Source organism: Protopterus annectens, chromosome 7.part0, assembly GCF_019279795.1.
Source record: "Protopterus annectens isolate FY-2018-M chromosome 7.part0, PAN1.0, whole genome shotgun sequence".
NCBI lineage: Eukaryota > Metazoa > Chordata > Ceratodontiformes > Protopteridae > Protopterus > Protopterus annectens.
Genome location: NC_056739.1, coordinates 1,726,589,080 through 1,726,606,103, shown reverse-complemented (window position 1 = coordinate 1,726,606,103; position 17,024 = coordinate 1,726,589,080). Strand labels below are relative to the sequence as shown.

Sequence of the window (17,024 nt, the reverse complement as noted above, 5' to 3'; positions counted from 1 at the left end):
CACTGTTCAGTCTCAGCTTTACTACAGGATATGTACCCAAGGAGTGGCGTACAGCAACAGTGGTCCTACTCCACAAAGGTGGTGCCACAACGGACCCCGGAAACTATCGCCCTATAAGCCTGGTCTGCAAAGCTATGGAGCGTATCATCATGAAACTCATAAACAAAGATACTGGGAACCTCCAAACACTGGATCCTACCCAATTCGGCATTGTTAAGGGCAGATCTTGCCTCTTGAACCTGGTCGACTTCTTTGAAACAGTCACCAAGGCCATAGATGAAGGGAAGGTAGTCCACACAGCCTACTTGGACCTCGCAAAAGCCTTTGACACAATACCCCTCTCAGGCATCATAAATAAGATCACCAGCTTAAATATCAACCCCTATGTCACAAGATGGGTTGCAAACTGGCTCAGGGATAGAACCCACATGGTCAGAATTGCAGGTGCCATGTTAGACTAAATCAGTTACAAGTGGCGTCCCACAAGGCTCAGTCCTGGGACCTCTCTTGTTGGGTATGTATTTCTCTGAGGTACAGGCCAACATGGGAGGACTATGGCTGACCAAGTTCGCAGATGACTGCAAACTGGGTGCCATAATCGACTCGCCGACTGACACAAGCATCCTCCAAAAGGGTCTCACAGAGACGGAAAACTGGTGCCAGAGCCATGGCCTAAAGCTAAATGCCAAAAAGTGCATAGTCATCCCCTTTGGGAAAAACAAAGTGCCCACAAATTACCACATAGGTGGTAATCCATTAAGTATGGAAGAAGTAATTAGGGATTTGGGGACCCAAGTAGATAGCAATCTCTCCTTTGACGATCACATTGCCAAAGTGGTTAGAAAGACCTTCTATATAGCCCACCTTATCACGAAAGGGTTCACATCTAGATCGAGAGGTCATTGTGCCCCTCTACTCATCAGGCCCATAATTGAATACAATGCCCCATTTGGGATGTACCTTACCCGACACCTGCAGCAACTAGAAAGACCCCAAAAGTACCTCACCAAGAGGATCAAGGGACTCAAACAGATGCCCTACGCAGTTAGGCTAAAGAAACTCGGGCTGTACTCAGTTGCTTACCGCCTACTCAGAGGCGATCTGTGCCTGACGTATTAACCCATGTCCAACCCAGAATTAATGGACATGCTCCACCTCAGGAAATCCAAATCCCTTAGAGCTACACGCTCCAGGGACTTAAACCTCAGCACAGAAATAAATAGGACATGCTGGAAGGACAGATTCGTATCCCAGAGGCTCCCCTCACTCTGGAACAAAATCCCAATCCATGTTAGGCAGAGTCCCTCATTGACCCTCTTCAAGAGAAATCTTGACAAGTGGATGGGAGATTGTAGGTTTACCCCTGGGATCTCTTCTGTGTCCCTACTAGACAGAGGCACAGTAAACTAACCTCAAAAGGGCTATCTTCTGTGACCTACTATACAGAGGCACAGTCAACTAATCTAAAAGGGTGGTGAAAGCCAAACACACTCTGGCTAGGCTTATAAATGCCCTAGGGCAGATAGCCCTAGTATCAACCTATGAATAACTTTCAACATAAAGCCATACTGTACATTAGTCTCATTTATATGCTTAGCTAGAGCATTTGTCAAAATCTTCCATCTAATATCAGAATTATTCTATCCTTAAGTCTTCTATTAGACTTACCTACATAGAAGCAGTTGCATTTTTTGCACGTAGCCAGGTATACAATGTTAGTACTATTACAAGTTGCAGAACATTTAAATTCAAATCTTTTTCCAGTTTGTGTATCGAAATAATTCACATCTTTATCAATAAGTGCAGCAACAACAATTATAGCATGGAAAAGTACCATATTTTTTTTGCCTTGGTTAAATACATGCTCCCCTTTATATCTTTAGAACATAATTGCTGCTTCAAATTAGCACTATTTCTATATGCAAACCTAGGTGTAGGGTCAATAAATTTCCTTAAATCTGGTAAGGCCTGTAATATGGGCCAATTGTCAGTAATAATTTCCTGCATTTGTGGAGTACTTCTATTGTATGTTGTTACATATCGAAGTTGTACGCAAATATCAGGGGTAGCAGATGTTGTATCAATAATATTTCTTCTGTCCCTAAAGTATGGACTAGCATCACCATCCCGTAATCTAGCTATTTCATTATAGTAGCATGTAATCATACCCCCTATCTGTTAATAATTTGCCCATCTCATCTGCTTGTTGCTGAAAAAGATTAATATCAGTATTCATTCGACTTAGATGTTTCATTTGGGACTTTATTATTCCCCTAAAGATATGTGGAGCGTGCATACTTTTTTATGCAGATATTTATTACAGTGTATGGGTTTTTTATATACGGTGGTATGTACGTCAATGCCATCAAAATGCAATGTCATATCTAAAAAATTGATTTTGTTTGAAGAGCATTCCATAGAAAATTTTAAAAAAAACAGTGCTGCCATTCAGCATTTCAACATAGTCATCCGGTTATTTTCATTGCCTTTCCATATAAAAGACATCATCCACAAAATATTTAAAAAATCAGATTTTGTCTGACATAGGTACAATACTATTAAAATAATTTCACATTCCCAACAATCTGATACCAATGTTGCATAGGTATTAGCCACCAAAGTACCCATAGCAACACCAGATACCTGGTGGTAATACTTATTATTGAATGTGAAAACATTATTTTCAAGAACTACAAGTAGTTCACAGATGGTTTCAATAAGACGTCCATCAAATAACCCTCTTTCACATAACACTTTTCTAATAGCTGCTATTCCATACTGATTAGGAATTACAGTAAGAAGGGACTTAATGTCCTTTGTAACCATAATGAAGTTGGTTACATCTGTGTCGTAAAACCTAAGAAATCAGGAGTGTCCTTGATATAACTTTGTACGTATCTCAAATAAGGTGAAAGGCAATGTTGTAAATAAATTGAGATAGGCTCAGTAAGCCAACCACGTCCAGAAACAATTGGTCTCATGGGTGGATTTGTGAGTGACTTATGTATTTTAGGAAGGCCATATAAGGCCGGTATAACAGGTGCAGGTACTGTAAAAAAGCTAAATGTATCTAAATCACTGTCTTTCATGAGCTGTAAATCATAAATTATCATATTAACCCGGCTTATCATTTGCTTAATATCTAAGCCAAATATTTCAACAAAGGTATCTCCATCATTCAACAGTGCATTCATATTAGGAAAAGAATCCATTCTATTCATTAGTACAATTGCACCACCCTTGTCAGCCTCTTAATTATTTCATCATTGTTCTTCAATGTTATTAAAGCCATACACTCATCATTAGTCAAGTTATAAAATTTACCAAATCGGCTTTTCTCATACAATTCTCTAATTTGTATTTCACAAATATTATTAAATGCACAAACAATTGGATGACTTGTAGGAATAAATGTACTTTTACGTCTACATCCAGCTCGCTGTATACATAAAGTATCACAGAAAGTTAATTTCAAGTCCAGCTCTTGTGCAGGTGCTGTCAGTGGTGATGCAGATATGCGAGTCAGTCTGATAATACACTGGCACTGTATTCATCCTGGGTGAGCATTCACCTATAGTACCAGTTGAAAATGTGGCTTCTCCCACAATTTAAACTGAGACCGTAATGTCTGAATGCTCACCATCTTCAGTGGTTTGGCTTCCCTCCATGGTAGTATTCACCAGTGATGCTTCCATTTAGCTGTAGCTGTGGCAGCAGCTGTGTATAATGTTATGTCCTCTGTTGCTCAGCCTTGCAGGGTGCCAAATGCTGTCATTTGCCACATTTTACAGCTAACATAAGGATGTTAATTTGTATCAATCAACAGATGTGCTGGGGTGTTATCCAGGCACATTCTGCTGCAGCCTGGTCTAGAATTTCCTGACTACTGCATTGTGTGGCATCCTTGAGAACCTGCAGTGCAAGGACAGAGTACATATTTGTCATATGAAGTTGTAGTGGCTTATGCAGGTTCATTGTTCACTTCCATAGGGAAGATTGCCAGTTACTCCATTACTGTTCACCATGGCAGTTTTGTCTGAGGTTGAGTGTGGGTTATGTATCAGATTTGGGCACAAAGGGGGGGGCATTGTAAGGTAAACTGACCTTACCTTAATCTAGAGGTGTACAACACTCTGCCTCTTCTCATCATGGGTGGCTACAACACTTGGCCTGTGCTGTCAGGACATGTCTTGACCAAACTACATCTCTGTTATGACCCTGCAGTTGCACATCATCCCTACTGGAGAGGGGCTCCACATTCTAATACAACAGACAAATGGAGTGGTTACAGTCACATAGTGGCATCCCTACCCCATTGCAGGAGGAAATTCTTTGACACAGCATACCCATCACTTCTTCTAGACCATGTCTGCACCTGTTTGATATGCTGTGTGTGCATAGACAGATGTGTTCCTGTACCCCTAGCCATCTGTACACATGATGAATGTGACCCACCTCATCCTCCTTTGTGGGAATGTCTGATTGACCATTCACTGACCACCATAACTGTAACCATCTATCCATCCAGGATTGGGAGCATCATGTCATTCTTTGCTTGTCAAGTTACCCACTTCTATATACTCTACTCATTACTGTTTCGGGAGGGGTTTGTGTTGCTGCTGTTTCACTGCACCCTTAGCGTCGATGTCCTTCTCTCCTAGGTGTATGTGCGCGTATCCTTGGACTAACTAACCTCTCTCCTCAACACCACATCACATAGCATGCATCATGCTTAAAATATTCTGCAGGCTGCAGTGTATGTAATACTGGAATCTCTTCCCACCACCCCTACAACATGTTAATGCAATGGAAGCAGACTTTGATCAGTCAGACTCGTACTGTGGTATTACAGCTTTTTGCATATGTAGTGGTGTGCTAAAGTTCAGCCATGCTGTGTGTATTCCATACAACCTTCATAAGCCAGGGCTGCACTGGGTACGCAACATCACCTGCAGCAGACTATCAACAAGTGGTACCCTGGTAGGTCACTTTTCTCATCAGCAGATCACTTTAATACTGCCACGGGATGTCTTAATTTGCAAAGCTGAATGAATGTTTGTGCGCAAACCAGAGTAAGAATAACCACTAGGAAGCACCATACAGCATATTGCTGTTAAGAAGTTACATTGTTTTATGTACATGTATGCATTAGAATTAATAAAGCCTGCAGCAATATTTGACTTGTCCATGCTGCTGTGCTTTGAACAGTTTCCCTGAGTACATTCAACTTCTCAGTAGTTTTGCATCATTCGATGAGCTGTTTTTGCATTTTTTCAAAGAAAAAAATGATGAAGGGAGATGCAATACATGTTGCTGTTAATTGCATTGCTTTCACAAATGTGTATTTGCACAGTTGATTTAAGTCTTCATCTCTGCTGTGAGTTGTTAAATAAATGCTGCATTTAACCATGCAGAGGCGGCAATATAGGGCAGTTGAGGTGACCTAGTTTTTACATACTTCCAAGAAAAAAAATCATAGAAGGAACTTACAGCACTGTAATCTTGGTAATAAAATACATTTCTTTAATAAGTGCTTGTCTGAGCAGTTGAATTAATACTTCCCATGTTACACAGTTAATTGAATACAAGATTTCTCAGACTGACAGCACTGCCCATTCCATGCTAACTACTACTTTTATTTGCTTCAAAAAGTGATGTAAAGAATGCAGCATAGAGCATTTTGCTGAAAAAAACATGTATACTGCTTTGACTACGTAGGAATGCATTTTTAATTAATACGGCCTCTGCATGCTGTGTTCTGTGTAGCTGAATGAACAACAGATAAATTGAGTAGGTCAGGAAGCAAATGCAAATAGGACACAGGGATGGATAGGGACACAAAAGGTTTGGGAGCACCATGATTGGGGTGAGGGAGGGGATAACATAGGCTCATCCCTGTCAAACATGGAGATGGTGAGAATAGAGTCCTCACCCACAGGACTGTCATGACTGTCCCCTTATTTCGCTGGCATCTGAGTGCTCTGTCTTCACTTCCTACATACCATGAGGGACACAGCTTCTCCATCCAGTGTAGGCATACACCAGTGGGGTGGTGCACAACCCTACACACCAACCCTGGCGTCTCCCTGCAGGTGATGAAATTCCCACCTCTGCTCTGAGGGTACTACAGCGCCAGCTGCCAAGGCAGTACTACCTGAGGGCACAGGTAGTGCAGGGGCAGTAGAGGCCATGCTGCCTAGTTGGGTCCCAGATGTGCTGAGCATCAGTGTTGGATCTGGTGGAGCGGTGGCAGACTAATCCACTGGGATTGACCTACATCGATGTGCTGTGTAGCATTTAGTGATTTGGTACACATGGATGATATGGAGACATTTTGATGACACATAATAGAAAATAAAAAAGACAGCTAAGGGTTTGGGTGAGAGAAAAAAAAGAGAGAAAGTTAGTACCACCATAACCTAAGCTAGGGCTACTGCACTTCGTCGCCAGTTATTTTCAAAGTGTAATGTTTGTAAGAGCTGCTCTGTTTAACTTTTGCCTTTGTTTTTGCCTACTGCATTAGTCGCTAAGAGGCCTGACACCTTGTGTACTGTAAACAATATTTATACCATTCCTTGATTTCATTCTGCTATTAGTTGCTATGAGGCCTACAAGCATGAAATAAGTATACAGTTGTTTTATTGTTGCTTGCTTTTGATTTTGCCAACTGCAGGTAGTCGCTATGAGGTTGTTTCTTCCAGTAGGAATACTATAAACGCTGCTTGCCTCTAGTTATACCCAGCACAGGGTGAACAGCATTATCTCCCAATACATTTTCTTTACAGCGTTCAATCCTATTACATTTTTACTGTTTAAAAATACTCTGCACTGACTCTAAAACCTTGTATGTGCATATATCTACTTTATACTGGTAAAGTGAATGAACATGTGCTAATGTATTATAACTGCTGATGCTAGTAATGACTATTTCTTTGGAATACCTGTTGCTGTGACTTGGAAATATATATTTTTTCTCTCTCTCTTACACCTATACTCTTCTTACTTTGGTACCTCTCTACCCATTCTATTGCTAACCACCTCTGCTCTTTCTATTACCTTTTGTCTCCTAACCCTCCTTTTCTTTTTTTGTATTGCAGCATTAAAGCCTAGTGCTCCTCATCGGGTGTCCCCTTTTCTGCTGGCCTATCTCCCTTGTCTCCCAGAAGCTACAACTCAGGCCATTTGTGACGGCACCCAGGAAGCACCCCTAGCTCCTCTTCAGTGATGGTTTTTGAGTTCTAAACTCTCCTATACTGACTGTATGTCCATATTGCTTAATTATTTTATGTTTAGTCCTCTGGTGGGCAGCACACACGTGGCACCAGCTTAGGTTGCGTTTGTCCCTTGCTTTCCTGCATTATAGTAATCACCTCTTCCCCTTTATCTATTATTACTACTCCCTCCCGCCCCTGGTTGACCTGAAGTCCCCCTCGTCTGCTAGCCTTACTATTGCTGTGACGCTCCACTTGCCTTGCCTTTTCTGTGTCCTCACTGTCTCTCCAGTACCTTCCTGGCTATTGCACTCTTTTCTCTGGTTTACTATCACTATATCCTGAATATTTCTATTTACCTACTCTCAAATACCCCTCTCAGTGTCCCTCTGTAAACTGTACATTTTCTTACTTTACCTTGTACCTGCTATATTCCTGCATACTGCCTTTACCTTTCCTTCTCTCTTTACCTAACTCTTCTATACTCACTGATTAAACTACGTAGTATATGAAACTCGTAGTGTTTCAGCTTCCCTGCTTAGCTGATTGATTACGCTCTCTTCTCTAACTGTTTCTGCCCCCTCCCTACCCCCTTATCCCACCCACCCCATGTACCCCTAGCCTTATACCTCACTAACCCCTCCCACTCTATATTTACACCTATCCCAGACTTATACCTCATCTGTAACTCCCTCCCAACTTTTACCTTCCTTAATTACCTCTCCTACCCACCCAAAGCTAATTACATATTCTGACTCTTAAGCTTCTCTTACTTCATCTACAATATTAGCCTAGGCCCCCTCGTCTATTCCTTTCACTCTCACCTAAACATGTCCACTAAAGACTATAAACCTCCACCCAAGACCTCTGTAACAGAAACTACTCTGTTAAAGCTAACACTTATGCTCATTACTTCTCTTGCTCTCACACTGCCCTACTTCCTGACCTGTTATGAATTAAATCCTAGCTACCACTTTAACCACTCTTCCAAACATACTGCCTCTGAAACTGATAGCCTAAACTTCACTCATGTAAACATTACTTCTACCTCTAGCTATCTCCTAGCCAGATATCATAGGCTGTCTCACATTAAAATTCAAAATCTCTGGTTTAGGAAACTAAAATACTTACTAAACTGTCCTAACAAAGCTTACCTGGAATTTTACCACTCTACCTTGGCAGATGGGGACATCCACCCCAACCCAGGGCCCAGAACTACTTCATCTGACACCATACCTGCCTCACTAAACTCATCCCCTCTACTACAAACCTCCAATGCAAATACTCTACTCATAGGGCACCTTAATATCCGTAGTGTCAATAACAAAATCACCCATCTCCACTCCCTTCTTGAATACCACTCCTTTGATATTCTCTGTTTGACTGAAACCTGGTTAAAACCCTACACTGTAGATAATGAAATCATTCCTCCAGGTTACAATATCTTGAGACTCGACCGCAAAACTAAAAAAGGCGGGGGAGTGGCTCTACTATTTAAAACCGAACTAAATTTAACATTAGTACCCCACGATAAACTGGACATTAACAATACTGAGCTTCTTATCTCAAAGCTACAACTAAACCCTAAAAAAGCAATCTATATTATCTGCATATATCTACCTCCTGGAAATAACTCTACCTCCTTAGAAAACATCCTCAGTTGCATTACTTCCACCTACCCACAAGAAACTATAATACTTGGAGACCTCAACCTGGACTGGTCCTCAATAAACACTAATAACCCAACTTCTCATATCAACCTCCATGGCTTTACTCAGATAATAAACACCCCACTAGGATTAACAAACCGAACAACAAAGAAAGTATTCTAGATTGGATTCTCATTAACAAACCTCAACTAAACTATCAGTCCGGAACGCTGCCCGATGACTTTAGTGACCACAATCTAACCTACATTATAAGACAAAAAAATGCCTCTAACAATTCTCCAATGTATAAGACCCTACGTGATCTCAAATGCTTCAACCCTATTCAATTTAAAACTGAACTAAGTGCCTGCAACTGGAACCCACTTAAGACACTTCCTCTTGAAGAAGCTGTTCTATACTTTAACACCACATTCCTAAAAATTCTAGATAATCATGCACCAAAACGTTCCATCCGAATTAAATCTAAACCTGCCCCATGGCTATCTAAAGATACAAGACAAACAATGTCTCTTAGGAACAAATCTTGGAAAAAAATGGCGACCCACCAAATCTCCCATAGACCAACAGACCTTTAGGCACCTAAGAAACAGTACCAAAAGAGCTATCTTCTCTGATAAAAAGAATTATTATAGTAATCTCCAGCAAGCAAAACACAATAACCCTCAAAAATTCTGGTCAACCCTTAACAGACTTCTTCACCCTGGACAGACTACCAAAACAGGCCCTTCCGGGTCTGAAAAGAATTCCTACCTTGATACTGCCAATACTTTCAACTCTTTCTTTATTGATACTATCAATTCCTTAGCCTCCCATCTCTCTAGTGACAATACTAGTATCCCTGACCTGACATCCCTCAATCTTCCAACCTTTAGGCTTCAACCTATCTCCACTACCTTTATACAGAAATGTATCCACAAACTCAAACCATGTACCCCCTCGGCAGACCAACTTCCATCTGAATTCCTTCAAAAAGCAGCCTCTGAAATAGCCTACCCTATATCCATCCTTATTAATAGAACTGTAAATGAAGCAACCATACCTGACATATGGAAAATTTCTCACATCATACCCTTACATAAAGGAGGTAACTCCTATGAATATTCTAATTATAGACCCATTGCTCTCTTGTCCCCACTTGCAAAAATCATGGAAAAATGTGTGCACCATCAGTTAATGAACCACTTAATAACAAATAACATTCTCTCTAACTGTCAACATGGCTTTAGGCCTTTTCATAGCACAACTACCGCTCTCCTCTCCTTCACAGACTTTATTAACAAAAATCGCAATAATAACATCCTGTCTTCAGCTCTTTTTATTGACCTGTCCAAAGCCTTTGACATGGTCAACCACTCACTCCTCTTAAACATTCTTGAATCCCTATCCTTAGAATCTAAGGTTGTCCACTGGTTTAGATCCTATCTCACTAACAGGAAACAGGCTGTCCTCTGGGATAACAAACTCTCATCTCTTCTCCCAATTTCACTCGGGGTACCCCAAGGCTCTATTCTCGGACCCCTTCTTTTCTCCCCCTTTATAAATGACTTACAAGTAGCTGTTCCCCTAGCTACATGCATACAATATGCTGATGACTCCACACTAATCTGCTCTGCTAAATCCATTTCTGAACTACAAACTAATACTCAAACTGTATTTTCCAAAGTTGAAACTTGGTTCCTAAAACGTTGCCTCCTCCTAAATGCAAAAAAAACCAAACTCTTACTTTTTAGGCCTACTACCAGATCCCCTACATTAGACTTCACTATCCTATCTAATAATGGAACTCTTATATCTCCTGACTCTACTACAAAACTGCTAGGAGTCACGATTGACAACAATCTTTCCTTTGACTGTCATATCAACAATACCATTAAATCTGTAAACAGGAAACTTGGCTCTCTCTCTAGAATTAAAACTTTCTTAACCTCCCCAGCCAAAGTTACTCTTGCTCACTCTCACCTTATTTCCACTCTTCTCTATGCCTCACCAATCTATACTAACCTCAAGAAAAACAATCTCCAAACTGTCTACCACTTACAACAATATAGCTAGATTTGTTACTGGTAAGCCTTTCAGAACTCACCACTGTCTAAATCTGCAGCAACTTAACTGGCTAGAACTGACAAACATGCTGTTTCTTTCCCAACTCACGTTTGTCCAAAGAGCTTTCTATCAACCTCAAAACACACCTGTACTTTCTAACCTCCTAACCCCTTATTCTAATCTGAACTCACTCCGATCATCTAATAAACTGCTAGTCACCTTAACCAAATCTAATAACCTAGCTGGTGATTCCCTCTTCTCAAATTCCATTGGTAAACACTGGAATCAACTTCCTACCGAACTTACTTCCATTGCATCTACTGTTCTGTTTAAACAAAAACTTAGAATTTACCTTATAAGCCACTGGATGTGCCCCTGCTCTAACCCTGATTGAAAGTTAATTTCCTTAGTTAACCCTCTTTTTTCTCTCCCTATTGTTTTGTACCTCCTGCTTTCTCCCTTAGTTCTCTTCTTCTACCATTTATGGACCTCTCCCCTATATCTTTCCTCTATATGGCTATGACTCTATTCTAGAAACTATATATCTTTTATAAATCTGCTCTCTCCATTTATCATTGTTTCCTCTTCCTTGGTCTTATACTTTCTCTTCTTGGTTTTAAAAGATGTAATAAGCCTTAACATGTTGCTATTTACATTGTCTAGGAATTTAAAGTCCGTTTCTTTGATAATTATTTTCATTGTCAAAGTCCTAGCTGAGTGTAATCTGTTTTGTTATACCTCGTTGTCTATGTGTGGAGCTTTTCTCCCCGGGCCTCTGCTGAAAATGGAAATAGATCCAGTTAGACTAGCCCGGTTAACAAATGTAAAATAAAATAAATAAATAAATAAATATAATGCATTAACACAATTATACAACTATTTTTATCTGAAGTATTTAAGTATATATCCTAACAAATGCACACTATAACTAAAAAATTGCCAAAGAACCAAAATAGCTTAGTTGGGAGAGCGTTGGACTGAAGATTTAAAGGTCCCTGGTTCAATCCTGGGTTTCGGCATGAAACCTTTTGAGATTCCTACCTTTCGGTGTAGGGTATGGGAATACATATAATGTCTGAATTGGAACATGTGTGAACATGTGTGTACATGTACAGTGGATATAAAAAGTGTACACACCCCCGTTAAAATGCCAAGTTTTTGTGATATAAAAGAGACCACAATAAATAGTTTCAAAGCTTTTTCCACCTTTAATGTGACCTATAACCTGTACAATTTTGTTGAAAAACAATTCTGTTAGGGGAAAAAATATAAAAAATAAACCTACAATAAGCTGATTGCATAAGTGTGCACACCCTTAAACTTCATACTTTGTTGAAACACCTTTTGATTTAATTACAGCATTCAGTCTTCTTGGGTAGAAGTCTATCAGCATGGCACATCTTGACTTGGCAATATTTGCCCACTCTTCCTTGCAAAAGCCCTCCAAAGCTGTCAGATTGCGGGGGCATCTCTTGTGCACTACCCTCTTCAGGTCACCCCACAGATTTTTTTCTATTGGTTTTTGGTCTGGGCCATTCCAAAACTTTAAAGCCATTCTTTTGTTGATTTGGATATATGCTTGGGGGTCATTGTTGTGTTGAAAAGTGAAATTCCTCTTCATCTTCAGCTTTCTAGCAGATGCTTGAAGGTTTTGGGCCAAAAGTGACTGGTGTTTGGAACAGTTCATAATTCCCTCCACCTTGACTAAAGCCCCAGTTCCAACTGAAGAAAAGCAACTCCAAAGCATTATACTGCCACCACCATCCTTCACTGTGGAGATGGTGTTCTTTGGTGATGCAAAGTTTTTTTTGCGCCAAACGTACCTTTTGGAATTGTGGCCAAAAAGTTCAACCTTGGTTTCATCAGACCATAACACATTTTGCCACATGCTTTTAGGAGACGTGATGTATTGTTTTGCAAATTTTAGCCGGGCCTGGATTTTTTTCTGTGTAAGAAAAGGCTTCTGTCTTGCAGTCCTACCCCATAGTCCAGACATATGGAGAATACTGGAGATATTTGTCGCATGTAGTGCACAACCAGTACTTGCCAGAAATTCCTACAGCTCCTTCAGTGTTGCTGTATGTCTTTTGGCAGTCTCCCTCACCAGTTTTCGTCTCATCTTGTCAACAATTTTGAGGGACGTCTAGTTCTTTGCAACGTCAATGTTGTCCCATTTTTTTCTCCACTTTGATGATTGTCTTCTCTGTGTTCCATGGTATATCCAATGCTGTGGAAATATTTTTGTACCCTTCTCCTGACTGATACCTTTCAACAATGGTTTCCTTTGATACTTTATAAGCTCTCTGCAAACCATGTTTTTTGCTGTAGCAGGCAACTGAGTAAATGTCAGGAAAATCCTACTAGGACAGCTGAATTTTATTTGTGGTTATTCAGTCTCTCTCTAATTGATGGCAGGTGTGTACCCTAGAAGACTGAATGCTGTAATTAAATCAAAAGGTGCTTCAACAAAGTATTAGTTTAATGGTGTGCAGACTTATGCAACCAGCATATTGTACGTTTTTTATTTGTTACATCCTCCCCCCTCCCAACAGATTTGTTTGTTTTTCAATTGAATTGTATATATTATAGGTTACATTAAAGGTGGGAGAAGTTTTGAAATGATTTATTGTGGTCTCATTTTTTTATATCACAAAAATCTGGCATTTTAACAGGGGTGTGTACACTTTTTATATCCACTGCATGTTAAAAATAAAAGTAAGGAGTAATTGAATCTATGAAAATGTGCCGAGCTACATGAATAAAAAAGGATATCCGTGATAGGCCAGTCACCAAAGTGACCAGTGTTTAAGCCATACTCTTGATTCCCTGAGCAAGATTAGAAGTTTGAGGCAGTGTCTGCTGATGTAGCTTGGAAATGTATATGTATTGAAAATTGGAAGGTAACTGGCCGGTGAGTTAAGTTTGTAAACATGCACTGGGGCATAAATGTCATGACTTGACACATTTGGTTTTTGATTTTATACACTGATATAATTGATAACGTGGGATTCTAACCTAGACGTAAGGGACAAAAAACATTTTCTTCCACAGCACTGATTTTTCCATCTTTGCCACAGAAGGTGCTGCTCAGACGTAGTCAGGAATCATTCATAAATACAGCTGACAGTTTGAGGTGTTACACATGTGTGTGTGACCTGACTAGGTTCTTGTATATAGATCCAGTTGTGTATGTGTCTAGCAGAATTAAACCTACATAAATATAGTAGACCGTATACCCTCAGTCATGCATCTGAAAACACAATAAGGGTATATCTCTCATACCTATAATTCATATTCGTTTCACTATCTAAAATGTTGTAAGTGAGAGTGAGTATAATGGGAAATGAAACAGTAAATATGTCTGGAGTGTTTTGTATTAGAACCCAGGAACACATGTATGGCAATCCTTCAGTTACACCTTTTGCCACATAAATGTTGAAATAGCACTTGTCTATTTTTCAGTTCATTGCTATAAACTGCACTTTCGCAACAGTAAAAATAGGTTGCAGAATTTGTACAAACAGGTTGTAATAGAACCCAGGACCATCTATATTCCAGCCATACACTTAAACCTGCTGCCACATGACTAGTTGCATGGCACTTCCATAAGTTCTTATTCATTCTCAAGTTCTCTTTGATAACCTCTATGTGACGCCACTCAGCGTGTTTGCGTAGTGCCCAGCAGAATTATTGAATGCATCCGTTTTAAGTTTTTGTCTGTCTGCATCCTTTCTACAGGTATTCTATCATTGCAGGTGCTGGGAAATCTTGCTAACAGTTGTGTGATGGAAAGCTAAACCTGCAACAATGTATCCTTTTTTACCTTTGCACTTTTACAGAACCCTGTCTGCAGGTGTTTTGTCTGCTTCCCATGTGGGGCAGTAGTCCTAGCTTCTGCACTACTGCTAAGCGTCACGCAAACGAGATAAGTAAAGCCAAACCTGACATTCATTTTGTCTCCATTTCCCTTGATTGTGCTAAGCTGCACACCACACAAACATTGATATATATGTGTGTGTATGTGTATATGTATGTATGTATGTATATATATATATATATATATATATATATATATATATATATATATATATATATAATATGGGAAAATTGCTGAAATGAAGAACAGCAATCTGAGTTGAACACTACCACGTTTGTTAGTACACATGAAAGATTTCTTCATAGGGCTGGATTTGAACTCCCACCGCAATGAACCTTCAGAACACAGTAAAAGTGACTTTCCTCTCTTTGCCACACAAACAGCTTTGCAGTAGGAAACTGAAATCATTCTGCATACAGCCAACTGCTACATCATTTCCAGTACTGTGAAACCATACAACAGTTATTTGTAAATGTATTATTTTTGGATGTAGTGCACTGAGTGATCACAATACCATGTATGAGTATTGTTTGCAAATATACAGCTCAGTGTTGCCTCTCTGTTTGTTGCCCATTCTTGTCTTATTTGACCAGTAATCTGAGATGTGTAGTCTGTAAGCCATTCTGTTATTGTCCTTAAAATGTATGAGGATGTTAGATGGCAATAATATAGTTATCCAACCTCCCCTTCATTTGCTGATGTTAACGAACAGAACCTGTGAATTGTGTGCTGCTTACTTACATGTCCAACCTTGACAAAATTACTTCTAACTCTTTGTAAGTCTAATCTGACACACCCACAGGGGGTAGGACAGTCTGCATTGCTGTTGTTTTCCTTCTCCCTACCAGCAATCATTCACAGTTGTAGTCCATTAAAAACAAACATTGAGGAGAGTGCCTGCACTATGTTTACATTTGATACACAGAGCCAGTGATTTGGGATGCAGCGGTTCTAATGAGTTCACCTCTGTATCATCACCATGATCACAGCCCTGAATCTGCAGTGTAAAAAAGCAACAGTGTAGCTACAGAACCTGAAGGTGAGAAGACATGTTTTATGTGGAGAACACAAAAAAGGTTATTGCTTTTGGATATATCTGCACAGAAGATTACTGAACTTAAGAAGGTATGCTTGCATTTTCAACTGTATACTGCATATACTTATGTTAAGAAAAATATGTTCAATATTATATTGATCAGCAAATACTTTTATCTTTATGCATTACTTAGAAGTGTACTGATGGCATGGGCATGTTTGTCAGGGCATTTCAAAGGTAGACATGATTGACAACACCTTAAAATAGAATATCCTGTATTAAATCTGTAGATGTGTTTCAGTGGGACAGTTCATTTGATAGCACTGTTGGCATTTTACTAATTGTTTGTTAGCAAAATGTGGCATTTGCCTGCCCTTTTGGGGTGGGGGAGCAAAGCTGCATTTCTGTGTTGGCACAAACAAGGTGCCTGCTGTTACTCTTTTTGTGTTACATCCAACTTTGCTTTGTGTGAGAATGTAATATGTTACAACCACACAATCCCTGTTCATATTTCAAATATCTAGACTGTTTTATATTTCTCCAGTGGGTAACAGTAAAATCCCACCTTTTTCTGCTTTGTCTGTAAACAGGAATTTTTAGTTATCTGATACTTATGTGCATTATCCTTCTGTTATGTTTTAGGTCACCAAAGACTATGGCACTCATGCATCTCAATCCTAGAACCCTCCCCTTCAGTGACCCTGAGAATCTGGTCATTGTGGAAGCTTTCTGAAGACATGGTGCTTTTCTGCTTGGGAGGGGATGTGGAGAAATGTCAGGCAAAATGCAAATTTGGCAGCTGATGATTGCAAATGTGAATGCAGTAAGTGGCCATGATGGGGACGTATGATTAGGTGCACCATAGGGCCACAGACATAATCTCATCTGGATGGAGGAAAGCAGCTGCAGTGGCTCATTATTGGATGGGTACTGGGGGCCTGCTACAGAGCCATCACTAACAGCAAATGAAGTGTTCCTGTCTACTGTCTGGGATCCGGACAGCTCACAGGAAAGTGCAGAACATGTCCTTGACATTGGTGCTACTGTTTCAGGGACAGTAAGTATGTCCCAGGAGGAACTTCCAGGTAGGCTTATGCATCTCAGTTGTTAAATACTCTTGTATAGTAAAATATTTACAGCAATATGTTAGTTCTGTTTAATAAGAACTTGATTAGGGGGATTGTAGT

The 17,024-nt window shown here is 39.9% G+C and overlaps 1 protein-coding gene and 1 non-coding gene across 2 annotated transcripts in view; both read left to right on the top strand.

The window, feature by feature from the left end:
* APEH (acylaminoacyl-peptide hydrolase) overlaps positions 1 to 17,024 on the top strand; it is a 2,062,145-nt gene that overhangs the window by 161,402 nt on the left and 1,883,719 nt on the right. The window lies entirely within an intron of this gene.
* Positions 11,871 to 11,943, top strand: TRNAF-GAA. The gene has a single exon. It is a non-coding gene; the product is annotated as a tRNA-Phe (tRNA).